The 20190-nt window shown below is 37.9% G+C and overlaps 1 long non-coding RNA gene across 5 annotated transcripts in view; it reads right to left on the minus strand.

The window, feature by feature from the left end:
• LOC110255513 (uncharacterized) overlaps positions 1-20190 on the minus strand; it is a 468258-nt gene that overhangs the window by 332719 nt on the left and 115349 nt on the right. The window contains exons 3-4 of one of the 5 annotated variants that reach the window (XR_014816302.1): positions 15940-16237; positions 13169-15085 (exon numbers count right to left, since the gene is read on the minus strand). The exons of 2 other annotated variants lie outside the window; for them this stretch is intronic. This is a non-coding gene — a long non-coding RNA (uncharacterized LOC110255513). Of the gene's footprint in view, positions 1-13168; positions 15086-15929; positions 19789-20190 lie in introns of those variants that run through there. 2 more of the 5 variants (XR_014816303.1, XR_014816300.1) reach the window with 2 other exon arrangements.

Genomic DNA, 20190 nt, shown 5'->3' on the forward strand with positions numbered 1-20190 from the left:
TTATAGCAATACAAGCCCACCTCAGGAAACAAGAAAAAGCTCAAATAAACAAGCTCACTTTACATCTAAAGCAGCTCAAGAGAGAACAGACAAGAACTAAAGTTCATAGAAGGAAATAAATCATAAAGATCAGAGCAGAAATCAATGAAATAGAAACAAAGAAAACCACAGAAAAGATCAATGAAACGAAAAGTTGGTTCTTTGAAAAGTTCAACAAAATTGATAAACCCCTAGCCAGACTTATCAAGAAAAAAAGAGGACTCAAATCAATAAAATTAGAAATGAAAAAGGAGAAGTAACAACAGACATCACAGAAATACAAAGGATCTTAAGAGACTACTATATGCAACTATATGCCAATAACATGGAAAACTTAGAAGAAATGGACAAATTCTTAGAAAAGTACAATCTTCCAAGACTAAACCAAAATGAAATAGAAAAGATGAATGGACCAATCACAAGAACTGAAATTGAAATGGTGATTTAAAAACTCTCAACAAACAAAAGTCCAGGACCAGATGGCTTCACAGGCAAATTCTATCAAACATTCAGAGAAGAGCTAACACCTATTCTTCTGAAACTATTTCAAAAAATTGCAGAGGAAGGGATACTCCCAAACTCATTCTATGAGGCCACCATCACCCTGGTACCAAAACCAGACAAAAACTCCACAAAAAAAACAAAACTATAGGCCAATTTCACTGATGAACATAGATGCAAAAATCCTCAACAAAATACTAGAAAACTGCATCCAACAATACATTAAAAGGATTGTACATCATGATCAAGTGGGATTTGTCCCAGGGATGCAAGGGTTCTTCGATATCCACAAATCCATCAGTGTGATACATCACATTAACAAACTGAAGAATAAAAACCATATGATCCTCTCAAGAGATGCAGAAAAAGTCTTTGACAAAATCCAACACCCATTTCTGATAAAAAACCCTTCAGAAAGTGGGCATAACAGGAACCTACCTCAACATGATAAAGGCCATATATGACAAACCCATAGCAAACATCATTCTCAATGGTGAAAAGCTGAAAGAATTCTCTCTGAGATCAGGAACAAGACAAGGATGTCCGCTCTCACCACTACTCTTCAACATAGTTTTGGAAGTCCTAGCCACAGCAATCAGAGAAGTAAAAGAGATAAAAGGAATCCAAATTGGAAAGGAAGAAGTAAAACTATCCCTATTTGCCGATGACATGATACTATACCTAGAGAATCCTAACGACTCTACCAGAAAACTATTAGAGCTCATCCATGAATTTGGCAAAGTCGCAGGATACAAAATCAATACACAGAAATCAACAGCATTTCTATACACTAACAGTGAAAGATCAGAAAGAGAAATTGGGGAAGCAATCCCATTTACCATTGCATTCAAAAGAATAAAATACCTAGGAGTAAACCTACCTAAAGAGACAAAAGACCTGTACTCTGAAAAGTATAAGACACTGATGAAAGAAATCAAAGATGACACAAATAGATGGAAAGACATACCACGCTCTTGGATTGGAAGAGTCAATATGATCAAAAGGACTATCCTACCCAAGGCAATCTACAGATTCAATGCAATCCATATAAAATTACCAAGGGCATTTTTCACAAAATTAGAACAGAATATTTTAAAGTTTGTTTGGAAGCACAGAAGACCCAGAATAGCCAAAGACATCCTGAAAAAGAAAAATGGAGCTGGAGGAATCAGGCTCCCGGACTTCAGACTACGCTACAAAGCAACACTCATCAAAACCATATGGTACTGGCACAAAGACAGGACTATAGATCAGTGGAACAGGATAGAAAGCCCAGAATTCAACCCACGCACCTACAGCCAACTCATCTATGACAATGAGGCAAGAATATACAATGGAGAAAAGACAGCTTGTTCAATAAGTGGTGCTGGGAAAACAGGACAGCCACATGGAAGAGAATGAAATTAGAACACTTCCTAACACCATACACAAAAATAAACTCCAAATGGATGAAAGACCTAGATATAAGACCAGACACTATACAACTCTTAGAGGAAAACATAGGCCAAACACTCTCTGACCTAAACGACAGCAACATCTTCTCAGGTCCACCTATCAGAGTATTGACAATAAAAACAAAAATAAACAAATGGGACCTAATCAAACTGAAAAGTGTCTGCACAGCAAAGGAAACCCTAAACAAAACGAAAAGACAATCCACAGAATGGGAGAAAATCTTTGCAAGTGAATCAACTGACAAGGGATTCATCTCCAAAATTTATAAACACCTTCTGCAGTTCCATACCAAAAAAACAAATGATGCCATCAAAAAATGGGTAGAAGATCTAAACAGACAGTTCTCCAAAGAAGACACATACAGATGGCCAATAAACACATGAAAAGATGTTCAACGTCACTCATTATTAGAGAGATGCAAATCAAAACCACTCTGAGGTACCATCTTACACCAGCCAGAATGGCCATCAACCAAAAGTCTACAAAACAGTAAGTGCTGGAGAGGGTGTGGAGAAAAAGGAACACTACTACACTGTTGGTGGGACTGTAAATTGGTGCAACCACTCTGCAAAACAGTATGGAGATTCCTCAGAAAACTAAACATAGAACTACCATTTGATCAAGCAATCCCACTCCTGGGCATCTATCCAGAGAAAACCACGACTCACAAAGACACAAGTACTCCAATGTTCATTGCAGCACTATTTACAATAGCCAAGACATGGAAACAACCTAAATGTCCATTGACAGAGGAGTGGCTAAAGAAGATGTGGTACATATACACAATGGAATATTACTCAGCCATTAAAAGGAAAGAAATAATGGCATTTGCAGTAATATGGATGGTCCTAGAAATTATCATGGTACATGAAGTCAGCCATACAATGAGACACCAACATCAAATGCTGTCACTGACATGTGGAATCTGAAGAAAGGACAGACGGAACTTCTTTGCAGAACAGATGCTGACTCACAGTCATTGAAAAACTTATAGTCTCCAGAGGAAACAATTTGGGGGGTGGGGGGATGTGCTTGAGCTGTGGGATGGAAATCCTGTGAAATCAGATTGTTATGATCATGACACAACTACAGATGTGATAAATTCATTTGAGTATTTAAAAAAATGGGAAAAAAAGAAAAATATTTTAAAGCAGTCACCATAAAAATGCTTCAACTTTTAAGTATATGTTTAAAACAAATGAAAAATATAAAATCTATACAAAGAAATAGAAATATATAGCAAGTAAACAGGAGAGAGAAAGAAGAACCAAAATTTTAGAAACTGTAGAACTGAAAAAACACAATAACCAACTTTTAAAATTCAATAGAAGACTGAATGAGGAAGAGGAAAGAATTAGTGAATTGGAACATAAAAAAATAGAAATCACATATTTTGAACAGAGAACAATAGACCAGAAGAACAGAGACTTAGGGACCTTTGGTGGCTAGGTAGATACATAGAGAAATAAATAGTATTCATATGACTGGAATCTCAGGAGATGAGAAAAAGAGTAGGCTGAGAACATATTCAGAGTAAGAATGGGTAAAAACATCAGGCAAAGAATATAAACCTGCAGATTGAAAAAGGTAAGTAACACAAATGTGACATAGCTAAGTCACAAGTGTACTTTATCATAGTAATGCAAGGGTGGTTCAACATAAGAAAATCAGTCAATATAATAAACCACCTAATACAAAATAAAGAAAACAGATAATTACCTCAACTGATGAAGAGAAAGCCCTTTGACAAAATTCAACACCTCATGATAAAAATCCTCAGGAAACTAGTAAAGGAAAGGAATTATTCAGTATCATTGAGGGCCTAATGAAAAACCTGCAACACCACTGCAATGCCATAGTCAATGTTAAAAGATGAAAAGTTCCTCCTCCAAGATCAGGATGAATACAAGGAAGCCCACTTTCACTACTGCTATTTTACATTCTACCAGAAGTTCTAGCCAAAGCAATTAGGGAAGAAAAAGAAATAAATGGCATCCAAATTAAAGGAATAAGTAAATTGTGTTTTCAGATGACGTAATCCTATATAAAGGAGAGCTCAAGGAAACCACAAGAAAGATACGAGAGTTAATAAAATTAATTTAACAAAATTGCAGGGTACAAGATCAATACACGAAAATTACTTGTGCTGCTACAGACTAGCAATAAACAATCCAAAAAAGAAATAAAGAAGATAATTCCATTACAGTAACATCCAAAACAGTAAAATACCTAAAAATAAATTTAACTAAGGAAATATAAGACTTGTACCCTGAAAATTGCAAAGCACTGCTAAAAGGATTTTTTTAATCCAAATAAAAAGATGACCTATTAATAAATTGGCAGACTTAATATTGTTAAGCTGTCAATACTATACACAGCAATACACAAATTCAACATGATTACTTTCAAAGTTCCAATAGTTTTTCTTTTCTTGCAATAATGAAAAGTCTATTAACAAATTCATATGGGGCTGAGTAGCCAATCTTGAAAAGCTAAAAAAGGGGGTACTCACACTTCTTGATTTCAAAATTTTTACAAAGCCACAATAATCAAACAGTGTGATACAAATATAGGATAAACATATGGAACAAATGAGTCCAGAAATAAAGCCATATATCTAAGGCCTATTGATATTTTTGACCATGCCTATGGCATGCAGAAATTCCCAGGTCAGAGATTGAACTCACACTGCAGTAATGACAATGCTGGATCCTTAACCCACTGAGCCACCAGGGAACTCTAAAAGCCAACTGATCTTTGACAAGGGTGCCAAAACCATTCTATGAGGAAAGAGTGACTTCAACAAATGATGCTAGGACAACTGGAGTTCCACATGCAAAAGAATGAAGTTTGACTCCCTACCACACACCACATACATAAATTGACTCAAAAAGTATAAACAACTTAAATTTAAGAATTAAAAACATAAAATTCTTAGAAGAAAACAGAGGTAAATCTTCATGATCTGCATAAAATGGACTAATTACTTGAAAGACATAATCTGCCAAAACTAACATAAGAAGAAATAGAGTATATGAATAAGTTTCTATCTATTAGAGATTTAAAATCAACAAATAATAATTCCCCTAAACTGAAAGCTCCAGGCCCAAGTTTGTTCTCTGGTAAATACTGCCAAACATTTAAGGAAGAATTTATACAAATTCTCTACAATCTCTTTCAGAAGATAGAAGCAGAGAAAATACTTTTCAACTCAGTCTATGATGCTAGCATTATCATAATAATAAAACCTGATACATTACAAGAAAAGGACACTACAAAAAAATCCTCTCATGAACATAGGTGTAAAAGTTCCAGTTAGAATGGACATCTTAAAAGGTCTACAAATAGTAAATGCTGGAAAGCATGTGGAGAAAAGGGAACCCTCCTACACGGTTGGCAGAAATATAAATTGGTGCAACCACCATGGAGAACAGTGTAAAGATTCCTTTAAAAACTAAAAATAGTTACCTTATGATCCAGCAATCCTACTCCTGGGCATTTATCTGGAAAAGGCAAAAACTCTAATTTGAAAAGATACATGAATCCCAATGTTCACAGCAGCATTATTTACAATACCCAAGACATGGAGGCAACCCAACTGTCCCTTAACAGATGACTGGATAAAGATGTGTGGTATGTGTCTGTAGTGTATCTGTGCATGTATGCACACATACAAGCACAAATATATACAATGGAATATTACTCAGCCATAAAAAAGAATGAAATAATGCCACTTGCAGCAACATGGATGGAGCTAGAGATTATCACACTAAGTGAGGTTAAGTCATAAAGAGAAAGACAAATATCACATGATACCACTTACATGTGGAATCTTAGAAATACGATACAAATGAGCCTATTTATGAAACAGAAATAAATTTACAGACATAGAAAACAAACTTATGTTTACCAAGGGGGAAAGGGAGGAAGGGAGGGATATTATGGATATTATTGGGGGATTAACATATACACACTACTTTATATAAAATAGATAAACAAAGCAAACCCACTGTCTAGCACAAGGAACTATATTCCATGTCCTGCAATAATCTACCATGGAAAAGAATCTAAATACACATATTTAGTATAAACTAGTACAACTTTGTACATCAACAATACTTAAACTTGAAAAAAAAGCACAGAGGAAATGCATACTAAGTGAAAGAAGCCAATCTGAAAAGGCTACATACTGTATGATTCCAACTATATGACATTCTAGAAAACACAACTATGTAGACAGAATATCAGTGGTTGTAAGGGACTAGGGGGAAGAGTGGAGTAAGTAGGCATAACACAGAGAACTTTTAGGGCAGTGAAATCACTCCTTGTCACTATAATGGTGGATGTTTCATTATACATTTGTCCAAACCCATAGACTGAAAAATACCAAAAGTGAACCTTAATGTAAAATGTGGACTCTGGATGTGTAAAAGTAGGTTAATCAGTTGTAACGAATGCACCAATATGGTGAGAGATGCTGATAATGAAGAAGCTATGCATATGTGGGGAAAGCAGATATGTGGGAAATTTCTGGACCTTTTCTCAATTTTGCTCTGAGTCTAAATTTTCTCTAAAAATAAATCCTATTAAAATCTTAAAAAGAACACTTTACATAATGTGAAAAAATATTGGCAAAGCATCTATCTCTTAAGAGTTTACTATCCAGAATATTAAAAGAGCTCCTACAACTCAACAACAAAGAGATGATCAACTAATTTTTTAAATGGATAAAATATTTCAACAGACTTTTCTTCAAACAAGACATACAAATGACTAATAAGCACAGTAAAGATGCGCAAATAATTATTTTTTAGGGAAACACAAATCAAAACCACAATTTCATATCTACTATGATGGATGTAATAAAAATAAAATGAAAAATAAGTATTGGTGAGCAAGTGGAGAAATTAGGACCCTCACATATTGTCTATGGGAATGTAACATGGTACACTCATTGTGGAAAGCAGTTCGGTGGCTCTTCAAAGTGTTAAACATAGAATTACCATGTGAACCAGCAATTCCACTTCTAGGTATATACCCAAAAGTATTGATAGCAGGGACACAAGCAGATGTGTGTACACCAAAGTTCACAGCAGCATCATTCTTAATAGCCGAAAGGTGGAAAAAATTCAAGTGTCCATAAACAGAGGAACAGATAAATGAAATGAGTAATGGTCTTAGGGTGTTATTCAGCCCCTCAAAATGAATGAAGTTGGCTTACTTTCTATAACATAGATGAGCCTTGAAAGCCATGTGCTGAGTGAACTAAACGAGACATAGAAGGACAAATACTGTATGACTACACTTACAAGAAATATCTAGAATAAACGAATTTGTAGTAACCAAAAGTAGATTAGAGGCTACTAAAGGCTGGAAGGAAGGGAAAGGAATTCATTGCTTAGTGAACTCAGAGTTTATGTTTGGGGTGATGAAATATTTTGTAAGCAGATAGTAATTACAGTTGTACAACACTATGAATGTAATTAATGCCACTGAGTTGTATACTTTAAAATGGTTAAAATGGCACATTTTATGTTAAATATGTTCCGCCACAATAGAAAAAATAATCTAAGTGAACCCCCGAAAAAATAAACCAGGGGATTCCCTTGTGGTGCAGCAGGTTAAAGATCTGGCATTGTCATTGCACAGACTTGGGTTGCTGCTGTGGCACAGGTTTGATCCCTGGCCCAGGAACTTCTGCATGCCAAAGGCTATGCCAAAAATATAACCCTAGTGAAAGCTACACCAAGACATGTCATAGTCATATTCTAAAAACTAAAGACTAAGAAATAATCTTGAGAGCAGCCAAAAAATAATGATGCCTTGCCTATAGGCACAATAACTCTTGGGATGATAGCACATATATTTTCAAAAACCATGGAGGTGAGAAAGAAATGGCACAGTATTTTTCAAGTGCTGAGAAAACAGAGCTTTTAATCCAGAATCCTATATCCAGTGAAAATATCCTTCAGGAATAAAGGGAAAACTATGGTATTTTCAGGGGATGGAAAACTAAAGATTTGTCACTAGCACAACTTTCCTAAACCAGTAACTAAAGAAGTTCTCAAAACAGGAAAAAAAAAAAAGATTTTAAAAAAGGAATCTGGGGACATCAGGAAGGAATAAGCAGCAAGCTAAGCAAAAATATGGTGTTACTTTGATTGACATTTAAATATTGAGTCAGCCCTGCATCCCTGTAATAACCTCCATTTGGTCATGGTTTATGCTATCTACATAGATAATAAAATATTAGCAAATAGAATTTAAGGATATTTGCCTGTATTCTTTTTTGTACTGTTGTCTAATTTTGTCATCCCAGTAATAACAGCTTTATAAAATCAATTGGAAAGTATTTCCTCTTCTTCTATTTTCTGGAGGATACTGTTTAGAATAATTTCATTCTTGATATTGGTCATTTGTGTCTTCTATTATTTTTCCTTTGTCAATATTGCTAGCAATGTGTCAGTTTTATTAATCGTCTCAACCAGTTTTATCCTATTTTTTTCTGTTTTCCATTTCACTTATTTCTGCTTTTGTTTTTATTATTTCCTTTCTTTTTTTTTTTTTGTTTTTTTTTTGTTTTTTTTTTTTTTTGCTTTGAGTTTAAGTGCTTTCTTTTTTCTGGATCCTTAAGGAAAGAGTTTAGAACTGATTTGAAACTCTTTTCTAATGTATGCATTTAGTGCTATAAATTTCCCTCTCAGCAGTGCTTTAGCTATGTCCTACAAATGTTGACTCTCATAATTCTTATTCAAAAGATTTTAAGTTCTAAGAGCAATAAGGCCAAAAAAAAAAAAAAGGAAGTTAAACATATCCTTATGGGAAGGAAGAAATAAAACTCTAATTTTTAAGTGCTATAAGTACAGTCACAGAAATTCCCAAAGAATACACCAAAAAAAAGTTTTAACTCACAGAATAAATGAGTTCATCAAGGTGGAAGATATAGATAAAAAAATTTGTATTTCTATATACTAGCAATGAACATATAGGCACCAAAATTTAAAACATACCATTTGTCTTAACTCAAAAAAATCCTAAAAAAATATGTGCAAAACATTTATGCTCAGAACTTCAAAATGCTGATGAAAGAAATCGAAGAAGATCTAAACCAATGGAGAGACACATCATGTTCATGGATTGTAAGATTCAATATAGTAAAGACACTATTTTTTCCAAAACTGATAAACGAGTTTAATGCACATTCTATAAAATCCCCAAAAATACTCTGAAGATATAGACAAGATTACAAAATTTATATGGAAAAGTGAAGGAACTAGAATAGCTAAAAACAATTTTGAATAAAAATTACATGGGAGCAATCATTCTACTTGAGTCTAAGTCTTAGTATATTACAACAGTGATCAAGACTGTGTGATATTGGTGGAGAAACTGACAGATAGATCAATGCAACAGAATAGAAGAGCCAGATATAGACTCAGATAAATATGCCCAACTGAGTTTTGACAAAGGTGCAAAAATAATTCAAAGAAGGAAGGAAAGCCTCTCAAAAATGGTGCCAGATCAATTGCACAGCCACTGGCATAACAAAAAGAAAAGAAGGAAGGAAAGAAGGAAGGGGAGGGAGGAAGGAAGGAAGGACAGATGGACCTAGGTCTTACCCCTTCTATAACTGTAAAGTTTTTGAAAATAACACTGGAACATCTTCAGAATCTAGGCGTTAAACAGGGAGTTCTTAGAGTTGACCCGCAAAAACAGAATACATAAATGGAAAAATTTGACACATTGACTTGATCAGAATTTAAAAGTTGTATTCTGCAAAAGATCTTAAGAGGATGAAAAAACAAGCTATAGACTGGAAGAAAATATGTACAAACCACACATCCAGTGAAAAGCCATGATGTAGAATACTGTCAACTCAACAGTATATATCAATTAAAACCTAAATACATAAATAACAAAAAAAGAATGCAGTTAAATAATGGACAAAAGTCATAAAGAGACATTTTGTTAAAGCAGACATACAGATGGCAAATAAGCACATGAAAAGATGTTCAACGTTATTAGTCATTAGAGAAATACATATTAAGATCCCGATGATATTAGAATGTACATTCAAGAATAGCAACAACATGAAAGGCTAGCAAAGATATGTGGAAAAGCTGGATCATTCATTCATTGCTGATGGGAATATGAAATGCTACATCCACTCTGGAAACCAGTTTGGCACTTCCTTAAAAAATGAAACATGCAACTACCATACATCCCAGAAACTGCACTCCTGGGCATTGATCCCAGAGAAATGAAAACTGATGTTCACATGAAAACCTACATGAATGTTTATAGCAGCTTTATTCATGATATCCCACACTATACACAACTCAGCTGTCCTTCAGTGGGTGAGTGGTTAAACAAACTGTGGTGGTTGGTACATCATTCCATGGAATGCTACTCAACAATTAAAAGGGGAAATCTACTGATATATATGCATCAACCTGAGTAACTCCTCAGAGAATTATGCTGAATGAAACACCAGTACCAAAAGGTTGCATACTATATGGGTTTGTTCATCTAACGTTCATGAAAGGACAAAATCATGAAAATGGAGAACAGATTAGTGGCAGTCAGAAATTACAGAGAGGGTGAGGCAGGAGGTAAGTGGGATCCTTGTGGCCATAGAAATGTTCCATGTCTTGATTGAATCACTGTTGATACCCTGGTGGTGATATTGTGTACTGCATTTTGGAAGATGCTACCATTTAGGGAAACAGAAGAGTAATATAGATCTCTCTGTATTATTTTGTAAGTTCGTGTGAATCTACATTAATTTCAAAATCAAAGTTTTATTTTTAAGCAATGAGCTCCTGCTGTATAGCACTGGGAACTATATCTAGTCATGTATGATGATGGAGGATAATGTGAAAAAAAGAATGTATATATGTATGCGTGACTGGGTCACTTTGTTGTACAGTAGAAAAAGGACAGAACACTGTGAACCAATTATAATAGAAAAAGTAAAAAAAAAAGTAAAAATCCCATTCAAACTGCTAAAAAATAATTAAGTTTTTTTTTAAGTATATGAACAACAGGGGCTTGAGATCTGAATTCTTTAACTTTCATCCATGGACCTTAAGCAAGTGACTTCACCTCCCTGGGCTTTAGTTTTCCTACCTGTGGAGCAGAATGTCAAAGCTAGCTCAAAGATCACTTGATTTTGATGTTACGTATAAATATAGAAAGCAAAAACAGGATGAAGGAAATGTGTGGACAGAGATGATAAATATTACCAGCCTTGCCTATCTGGCAAAGTTGTTTTGAAAATCACATGAGATGGGATCACTGGAAGTACTCTGAAAACTGCAAAGCATCATACCAATATTAGTTATCAATGTATTTTTTTTTTAGGCAAAAAAAGGGGGGGAGAAGAATATCTGGATACATCTTAGAGGATTTAAAAGTCAGTAAAACAATTGGGTTAAATTGTCTTGGATTATTCTATGGGAGGAATAACACCCGGTATGGCTTTATTGCCTCTTATCTCTACCCTTGTACCCCCTACTACCACTACTGTCACCTACAATTTCCTGAAGTTGCAAGAGACCCTTGCAGACCAAGGATGTAAAGTCTGAAAGTATCCCACATCCACACAGTAGGAAGAGGACCAGTACTATAAATAACAAGCAATCTCCCAAAAGCTAATCATATGTGTCAGTATCCATTCTTAACACACGATCTACCTCGTCCATTTCAAGAAAAAAAAAGCAAAGTGATATTTTATAGGTTGGAGATGAGAGAGAAACAGGAATAATGGAATAAGAACTAGGGATGTCAAGTCATCCAATGAGCAATGGCAAGCCATATGATGAGCCCTAGGATGCTCAAGAAAGCATTCTATTCAAGGTCAACCACAAAGTCAGGAAGAAAAAGAAATACACGAAGAAAGGAAAACAAAGGTAACTTAACAGCACAGCAGAATTATAGCTGCTTTCCGAGACCTGGCATGTGGGAAAAAGGATAGTCCAGCACCGGCAGAAAAGAAATTAATTTGCCACCCATCATAAAAACACTGCCGCTGCCACTTAGAGGTACATTTATAACCTCTTAATTTCATAGATATGCAGCAAGAGACAGCAGATCCACTCTGTCAAAGAGAGAGAAGATGGAGGATTGTTTTTTTTCTTCTAGGGCACCCGAAGTAAAAGAGGAAAGAGAAGAGAGACCTTAGAACACTTAAGTGACAGAAATAATAGAAAAAGCCACCAAGCTTCATTGAAGAAGCTGTGTGGTCTTCCTAAGCCCAGGGCCTTAACCCCTCTAGACAACCAAGGACAGAGCTTTGTGCAAAAAGAGAAGAACTGGGGCCAAATGGTAGATAATTGTGTACAGGACAAATCCCTGTGTCTCACTCAACTGGTTGTGCACATCGATTATTCAAATAATTTCCACAGCTCCTCACTTACCGAAACTTGCAAATAAAGACACCTCCAGTCTTAAATGTTTTCAGAACCTTTTTAAAAGAAGAACCTGACAAAAAGGAAATGCAATACTTTTCAAGGGAAAAGTTAGGATTTGTCGGCAAAGGGCATTATTTAGCAAATATTATTTTGTCAGCAAAAGGGCCAGGATGCAAGAGACTACTCCAATTACCTTCAAAAGATACAAGGTAACTCACAAAGAAAAATCTTTACTTCCAGGTGGAATATTGGGCTTTCCTTTTTATAGCTTTATTGAGATATAATTGACATACAACATTGTATACTTTTAAGGTGCAGAATGTGATGATTAGGTATCCTAATAGACTGTTACCTGTGTGTGTGCATGTGTGTGTGAGAGAGAGAGAAACAGAGATGCGAACATTTCAAACCTACTCTCTCAGCAACTTTCAAGTATATGATACAATACTGTTAATGATTGTCACCATGCGGTAGATTAGATTCCCCCAAAAATTATTAATCTTCAAACTGGAAGCGTATAAACTTTGACCCAAATCTCCCCATTTTCCCAACTCCCAGTCCCTGGCAACCATCATTCTACCATTTCTATGAGTTCAGCTTTTTTGAGATGGAAAGTTGTTAAATTTAATTCCATTTCAACTCATTTGTTAGCATGGTACAAGAAAATAAAGTTATTTTTTTAAAAATAATTTAAAACTGTCTAAATGCAACTTTAGAATCAAGAACAAACCAAGACCCCTATTTATAGACAATGATTACCCTTTATATTAAACAGATTTCAGTTTATTAAAGATAGCTCAGAAGTTACATACATATGTATATAGTTCCACAAAATATTAGAAAATGGGATTTTCCTCTTGGTTCCAAAATTTACACTACTCTTTTACATGAAGCCCTGCTATGTGGTTAGCATTGTGCTAGGCACAGAGTTGCAGAGATGACTATGATACAGTTGACCTTTGAACAACATGGGTTTGAATTGTACAGATCCAATTAATGCAGAGATTTTTGTGGGGGTGTTCTTTTTAGGGCACACCCACAGCATATGAAGGTTCCCAGCCTAGGGATCAAATCAGAAATGCAGCTGCCAGCCTACCCCACAGCCACAGCAACGCAGGATCCAAACCACGTCTGTAAACTACACCCCTACTCATGGCATCGCCAGATCACCAACCCACTGAGGGAGACCAGCAATTGAACCCACATCCTCATGGATACTAGCTGGGTTCATTAACCACTGAGCCACAATGGGAACTCCCAGGGTTTGTTTTGTTTTTGTTTTTTTTCAATAAATACATCCTACAGCACTACACAATCAGCAGTTTGTTGGCTGAATCCAGAGATTCAGAAGCACAGATACAAGGGCCAGATGTAAAGTTATTTGTGGGTTTTATTGCTCAAACTGTTGGGGCCCAGACTCTCCAGCCCCCACCCCCACCTCCAGTCCTGTTGTTCAAGGGTCAACCAGTCAAATACAGGAGAGAGATGGGTACTTACAATTACAAAATAGTAAGCTGTTTGGGGATGATGGTAATAAGACAGTTACTGAAGAAAAGAGATGATTGCATTCTCTGGTGGATAGAGGGGTACAGTGGAAGATTGGAGTAGTAGTGGAAGGAGAGGGGAGGCAGTCCAAAAAGTCAACGGTCACCCTTTAGCTATAATATAGAACTGGCTTGAAATGGGAGGAGGAACTGTACAGGCAGAAACTAGGCGAGTGATTCGTTCTCACTGAATAAATTCCGAGATAATGATTATAGTTATTTCCCTGGTATTCCCTGGCTGTATTTGATTTACTTCCCCAAAACATAAGAGCCACATTAGACTGGTTTCTTCCACGGAACTTGCTTTATTGAGTTTGATGATACTTGTGGTGAATTTTTCACTGTAATTTTCCCCCTCTAGCTTTTCCTAACATAGTATTTATCTGAGAGTAATTGCAAAGAAAGATGTAATCTTCCTGACTCAAGCCATGATAACCCTGGATTTCCTAGCCTTTTATCTCTTCCCTCTAACTTCAGTACTGACTACAAATAACACTAAGCAAACATATATGGAGGTGGTTGTTGGACATGCTCTTCTTGCAAAGTCTAAACTCTACTTCCCATTAATGGCCTAAAACATGACTCTTGCTCTGTTTGCTCTTGTGCTATTTCCCAAGATGACCAAGATAGGACACTAGTTTGATTTTAGAGCAAACTGCATTAGACCATCTACAATGGGGGTTTCATGTTAGAAACAAGGAAAGTATTTGTAGCCAGAAGCCCATACAGTTTAGAGGGAGGCAGGAGTGCCCTTGTGGAGCAGGAGGTTAGGGATTCAGCATCGTCACTGCAGCAGCTCAGGTCACTGCTGTGGCATGGGTTCAATCCCTGGCCTGGAGCTCCCATAGGCTATGGGTGCAACCAAGAAAAAAAGAGATAGAGGGGGGCAAAAGTAAACATCAGAGCTACTGGCTAAAAGTCCCAAGCCCACAATTTTCTCCTTTATTCACATTTTCTATTTAGTATGCACTGGGAGACATGTCCATGCACTGATGAACAACTGTATCCTGCATGTTGCATTCTTCTTTGTTTGTGGAGACCTGGAGAGATTTCTGGACACTGAGATAAAATATGGAAGGTGATGTGACCATTCTTTACTGCTCTGGATGATGAGAGCTGGAAATCCATGGACATCTAGAGAAATTATTTTCAGAAAATGAGCAGTGGTGACAGATCACGTGATGAACTCTGGGAGCAGGGATAAATTATGGTCTGAAACAGCTTGGACATTCATTATTCCTGATGGAGCTGGGCCTCATTTGGGTTTGGAGATTGTTGTGATGTATGTACTTCAAGCAGAAAAATTCTTCAACCCTTTGTTACAAAATGAACTCGTGAACTGAAGATAAGACATGAGCCACAGCCCACTGGAAATTTAAGAGAAGTTGTTTTGCTTACTCTTGTTTCCGTATTTACAATATACTACAGATGGGTCCTGAAAATTAACCCCTTCATCAACATAAAAAGCCATAGGAAACTATTTTAGGTTGTGTTAAATAAATTTAGAAGTCTTTCTTTAAATTCATAAAGCCCGTTAGATATAAAAACTTTCTCACAAGGATATTGTGAAAGGCTTTTAAGTGACATAATAGGAACAACGGATCTTATTTTTCATTGGATAAAGCTATTAAAAATTGAGCATTTCATTTGGGGCCACTGTAGATGCATAATGAACCAATTAGAAGATGTCCTGTCTTGATTACATGAAAGTCTAGGTAATTCTCTGATGTTGACTTTTCATGAATCATGGGTTCCATCTCAGAATAAACTGTTTAAAATAACCCAAACAGGAAAGTTTCAGTTTGATGGCATAAAGTAACACCCCTTTCTTCTGTCCTTGGCTGATAACAACTATCTCAGGAAAGGAAACACATTTAATTTCCATCAATTTGGATCTCATTTCTGCCTCCCGCCCATTGGGCCTGGTTATGTTCAAGGACATTTGGGAATGTGTTAAGTGGCAGGTGTAATCACTCACACTTTTATACCTCTGAAGCTTGGGTTGGGATCAATCAGTGTCAGTCTTCTGAATCCTTGGTCCAAGGTTGTAGCATGTCCGATGTGACTGCCTTGCTCAGTAAAGGTCACCTCGCTCTGGGTGTACATCTCATCTTTTTGCCAGGAGATTCACAGATGCCAATTCTGACTCAAGAACTTAGCATTAGGAAACCGGTTGATAGTGTTTTCCACTGTGTGGTCAAAGCTGCCATCCTGAGTCTCTGATGCTATTCGATGGCAGTGCATGTTGGTCAGCAGAAGGACTCCTGTCAGCACCCACCATTGTCTCTAACAGGGAAAGCAGGACACTATCTGACTGTGATGTCTGTGCAGCTTGGGAGACTTGCCGGACTGCTTCCCCTGGAGATCTCAGTTCCTCCAACTCAAACATGTACCAAAAGAACAATGAATAAGCAAATCCCCTGGCTAGGGCTTCATAAAGAAATAGATATGGGCCTTGTACAGCAAACTGCCCTCTGAGCTGGGCTGCTGACCCAGGCACATCAAGGTGTGTACTCCTAGAAATATCTCCCCCTGACTTATTTGAGTGTGCAGATGACCCTGGGGTTGGTTCAACAGTCAGCTCCACTGTAACCTCCCAGATCCCTGATAACTAATGCTCAAATACACAGGTACCCTGAGCAGCCAAGGGCTCAACTAAGTGGTGGCATTCACTACCTCAGCCTATAGTCATGGGCTCAGGGTGTGACAAAAATGACAGGGAGCACACGCAACAGAGTGAGGAAGAGCTTCAGAGCCAGCTGCACAGGATTCAGTATTGACTATAGCATTTACCATCTGAGTAACCTAAGGCAAATTACCTAACCTTATTAAGTCTTAGTATTTCTTCACCATTCACTCGTTTCTTTGGCGAATGCGTACTGAGCAACTACTACATATGAGGTTACCATTCTAGGGGCTAAAAAGCAAAGAACGAAGTTTCATGAAGCCTGCAGACTATTTGAGGGAGATAAGGAACAAAATCAATAAGCAAAACAAAGTATGTTCGAGGATAAAAGGGATCTTGGAATACAGCAGCAACTACTTCTTGGAATTGTTGGGCAGATTAAGTGAAATAATAGCTGGCCCTAACCTAACCTCTAATATTGCAACCGGCACTAATTAGGAAGGTACTAATAGGAAACAGAAATGATTTCTGCTTGGAATCCATCTTTGCTGACAAGTTTATACTCTACTAAGCGGTGGAAAGCAGAAGTCCAAAGGGACTCAACAGATCATATGCAATGCCGCCGGCAGAGGACCACTGCTTGGTTGTAGCCCTCTGATAACCCTCTTTCTCTATAACCTTAAAGATTTAGGTCTCCTCAGGCCTGCCATGACCCACCCAAAGCAAGACAAAACGTCCCCTTCCCTAGTACTGACTGCTAAGTAGAACAGAGTCTCTTCTTACTCCTTTAAGGGTATGATGTAAAACAAGCTTTGCACCCTTTTTGTTTGATACTTTTTTTTTTCTATCTCTACAGTAAAGCAATTATTTAACCATAACTACAAAAGTGATTAACAGGGGTAATTACAAAGCTTCCAGCAGCCCTGTCCCAATCTATATTCCTGACTTCAGAGGTGCTCAGGCACCAAACATCTCCCATCCTATCCTCTTTCCTCCAGACCTCTCCTTCAGTCTCCTGCCCTTTTCTAGGTCCCCAAGACCTTTGAAACTGGTCCATGGGTCAGGAACACCAGCATCATCTGAGGGACACTCAAAAATTCAGAAGCTCGGCCCTTCCAAATAAAAATCTTCATTTTAACAAGACACTCAAGTTGATCTGTATGCATCTTAAAATGCAAGGAGCATTGTTCTAAGTCCCTTTCTCTTTCAGAGTGAAAGCAATAATAAGAGTTAAATCATGAGAATGTTAATAATAAAAACAGTAACAGCATTATTATTACTACCAATAATCATAGTAATAGAATTTATTGAGAGCATATTATTTGAAAGGACATGCTAAGGATTTTCCACTCCTTAGATCCTTTAACTAGTACCTATTCTGGTGCCCTTTTGTTTCAGTGATTTTCAGGATTTTCCATCTCATGATGTCCCTCATTCCAACCTTCATGTGGGAAGTCACCTTAGAGCATAAACGCCCAGGAAATCCAGGCACCAGGAAAACCAGGATCCTAGCAGGGCATGATGTCCACACAAATAGTAATGGGAAGAGCTGCTGGAGCTGAAAGAGGGCCAGACAAGCAGTAACTAAAGGGAGGTTCCCAGAATCCAAGTTGAGGGGGTAGGGCCAAACGGGAAGGAGAATGGAGGAGGCCTGGCAGTGGGAACAAGCAAACGAACTGCTAGTGAGGACACCGTTCCCAGGTTCACTGACCTCTTGTGTCCATCTCGAGAGATCTCAGCCTTTGATCTGCAGGTAAAGGTAGTAACATCTAAAAACACACACACCAGCCTAATCAGATGTACTTGGGTAGAGTCAAGGGAGGGCAGAAAACAGCCTGAGATGGGATTAGAATCCGGGTCTCTGAACCCCCAACGCCAAGACTCTCCCTCCACTCTGACTCCACCTTCCCTATTTTTATATGTTCGGCTGCCCCTCACCTTAGCCTGCAGAACAAAAGCCCCAGGAATGGCAGAGCACTGCCCAAGACTGTGGTTTGACAGATGGCTGGGCCAAAAAATGAAGCCACGGTTATATGTTCAACCCTCATCTGGCCCAGGCCATGGGGGTCCATGTCCACAGACACACCCCTTAGAGCTGTTTCACTGTCCTGCAACCAAGAGTCAGTGGCCACCAAAAAATGAGTGAGAAAGTGGCCACTCATGAGCACACCTGCTCCCCAATACAGCACACATCCTACCCCCCCAGGAGCTGGCAGTACCGCCTTCACACATGAAAAATCATAGTATCAGACCATGCTCCCCTTGAAATCAGAGAGAGACTGTTCCTTATGCTAAGGAGGACCCAGTATAGTGATTAGCACATTACGGGAAAGAAGTGCTTGATCATTAAAGAAGAGCAAGAATCATTTCTGGACTAAGCCGGTGAAATGGTTAACTATGCAATTCCTCAACCTAAGTCTATTTTTACTCAGACTTGTCCCACTGTTCAAATAAAGAAAAATGAAGGCCAAGTATATAGGATATCCTCTCTCTCTCTCTCTCCTTAGATCTTGGGAGGGTTTTTTTGTTTTTGGTGGGGTTTTTTTGCTGCTGTCACAGCCGTAATTCGACAGACGTGAGCGGGTTGTGTCTGTGTCTTAACCCCCTACTATTCTGTAAGCCCATTATGGGAAGGGATGAGCTTGATCTTCCTTGTATCTCATGTGCCACACAATGTCTGGAACAAAACAGGACCCAGCAAGTAACTGTTTAATTGGAACAGACTTTGGACCCTCAGCCCTCTGACCAGCTTGAACCTGGAAGCCAGCTGTGATAAACTCTACTCTAGGCTACATCCGTTCTCAAGATGCTCTCTTCCTAAGGTCATTGATCTCTGCTCATAGATATTTTAACAGCTTCTAAAATCAGAACCAGTGCTGGGGGTCAAAGCCTAAGCTCATTTGCGCTGTCGATCACTATTGCATATGCTTAACCTAAACCATGTATTGATCCCGATGGCCTGGAAATGCACTTGCAAAGGGTTAGGTGACATTTCCAAGGAGAGACAAGGTATTTTCAAGTTAATTAGAAGCATCCAAGGATTCAGTGCGCAGAGGGGGAATTCATCTCAAAGGAGCAGCTCCTGAGAATGTGAATTGAATTAAGCCCCTTCTTACACACGGAGTTCTCTAATAACCTCTGACATCTGAGATATGGTTACTTGCCCCATCTCACGTCCACAGTCCAAGTGCCACAGCTCTTTGCACCAGACCTAGAAAACACAAAGTGACTGTGATTGTCAGAAAGACAAATGTAGAAAATACCGACTCACTTGGAAAGAGAGTGTAAGTACCTAAAGTCTCAGGTTTGTAAGATGGTTGCTTTGGCTTTAAAAATAAAACATAACCCCTTCTATGTGCAAAGCACTCTGTACTTTTCACTTAACTTTCACCTCTCCTTTAAGCCCAGTGGTATCCGCCATCACCCTTTAGCAGAGAGCAGGCCATCACAATTGTGCTCAGCTGAGACATGAGGAAACTGGGGTCTAAAAAGAAATGCTGATTTGACCAAATTCACAAAATTAGGTCATATCCCACACTTAGCTGCAATCAGATTATTCCAGGGATCTTTCCATTAAATCTTATAGGCTGTAACCCTGGAGGGAGGCGGGAAG

This window comes from Sus scrofa, chromosome 9 (genome assembly GCF_054392235.1).
Source record: "Sus scrofa isolate SSC_HxYL_T2T_F1_AM1 chromosome 9, Sscrofa_HxYL_maternal_Yorkshire_Landrace_v2.0, whole genome shotgun sequence".
NCBI classification, from domain to species: Eukaryota; Metazoa; Chordata; class Mammalia; order Artiodactyla; family Suidae; genus Sus; species Sus scrofa.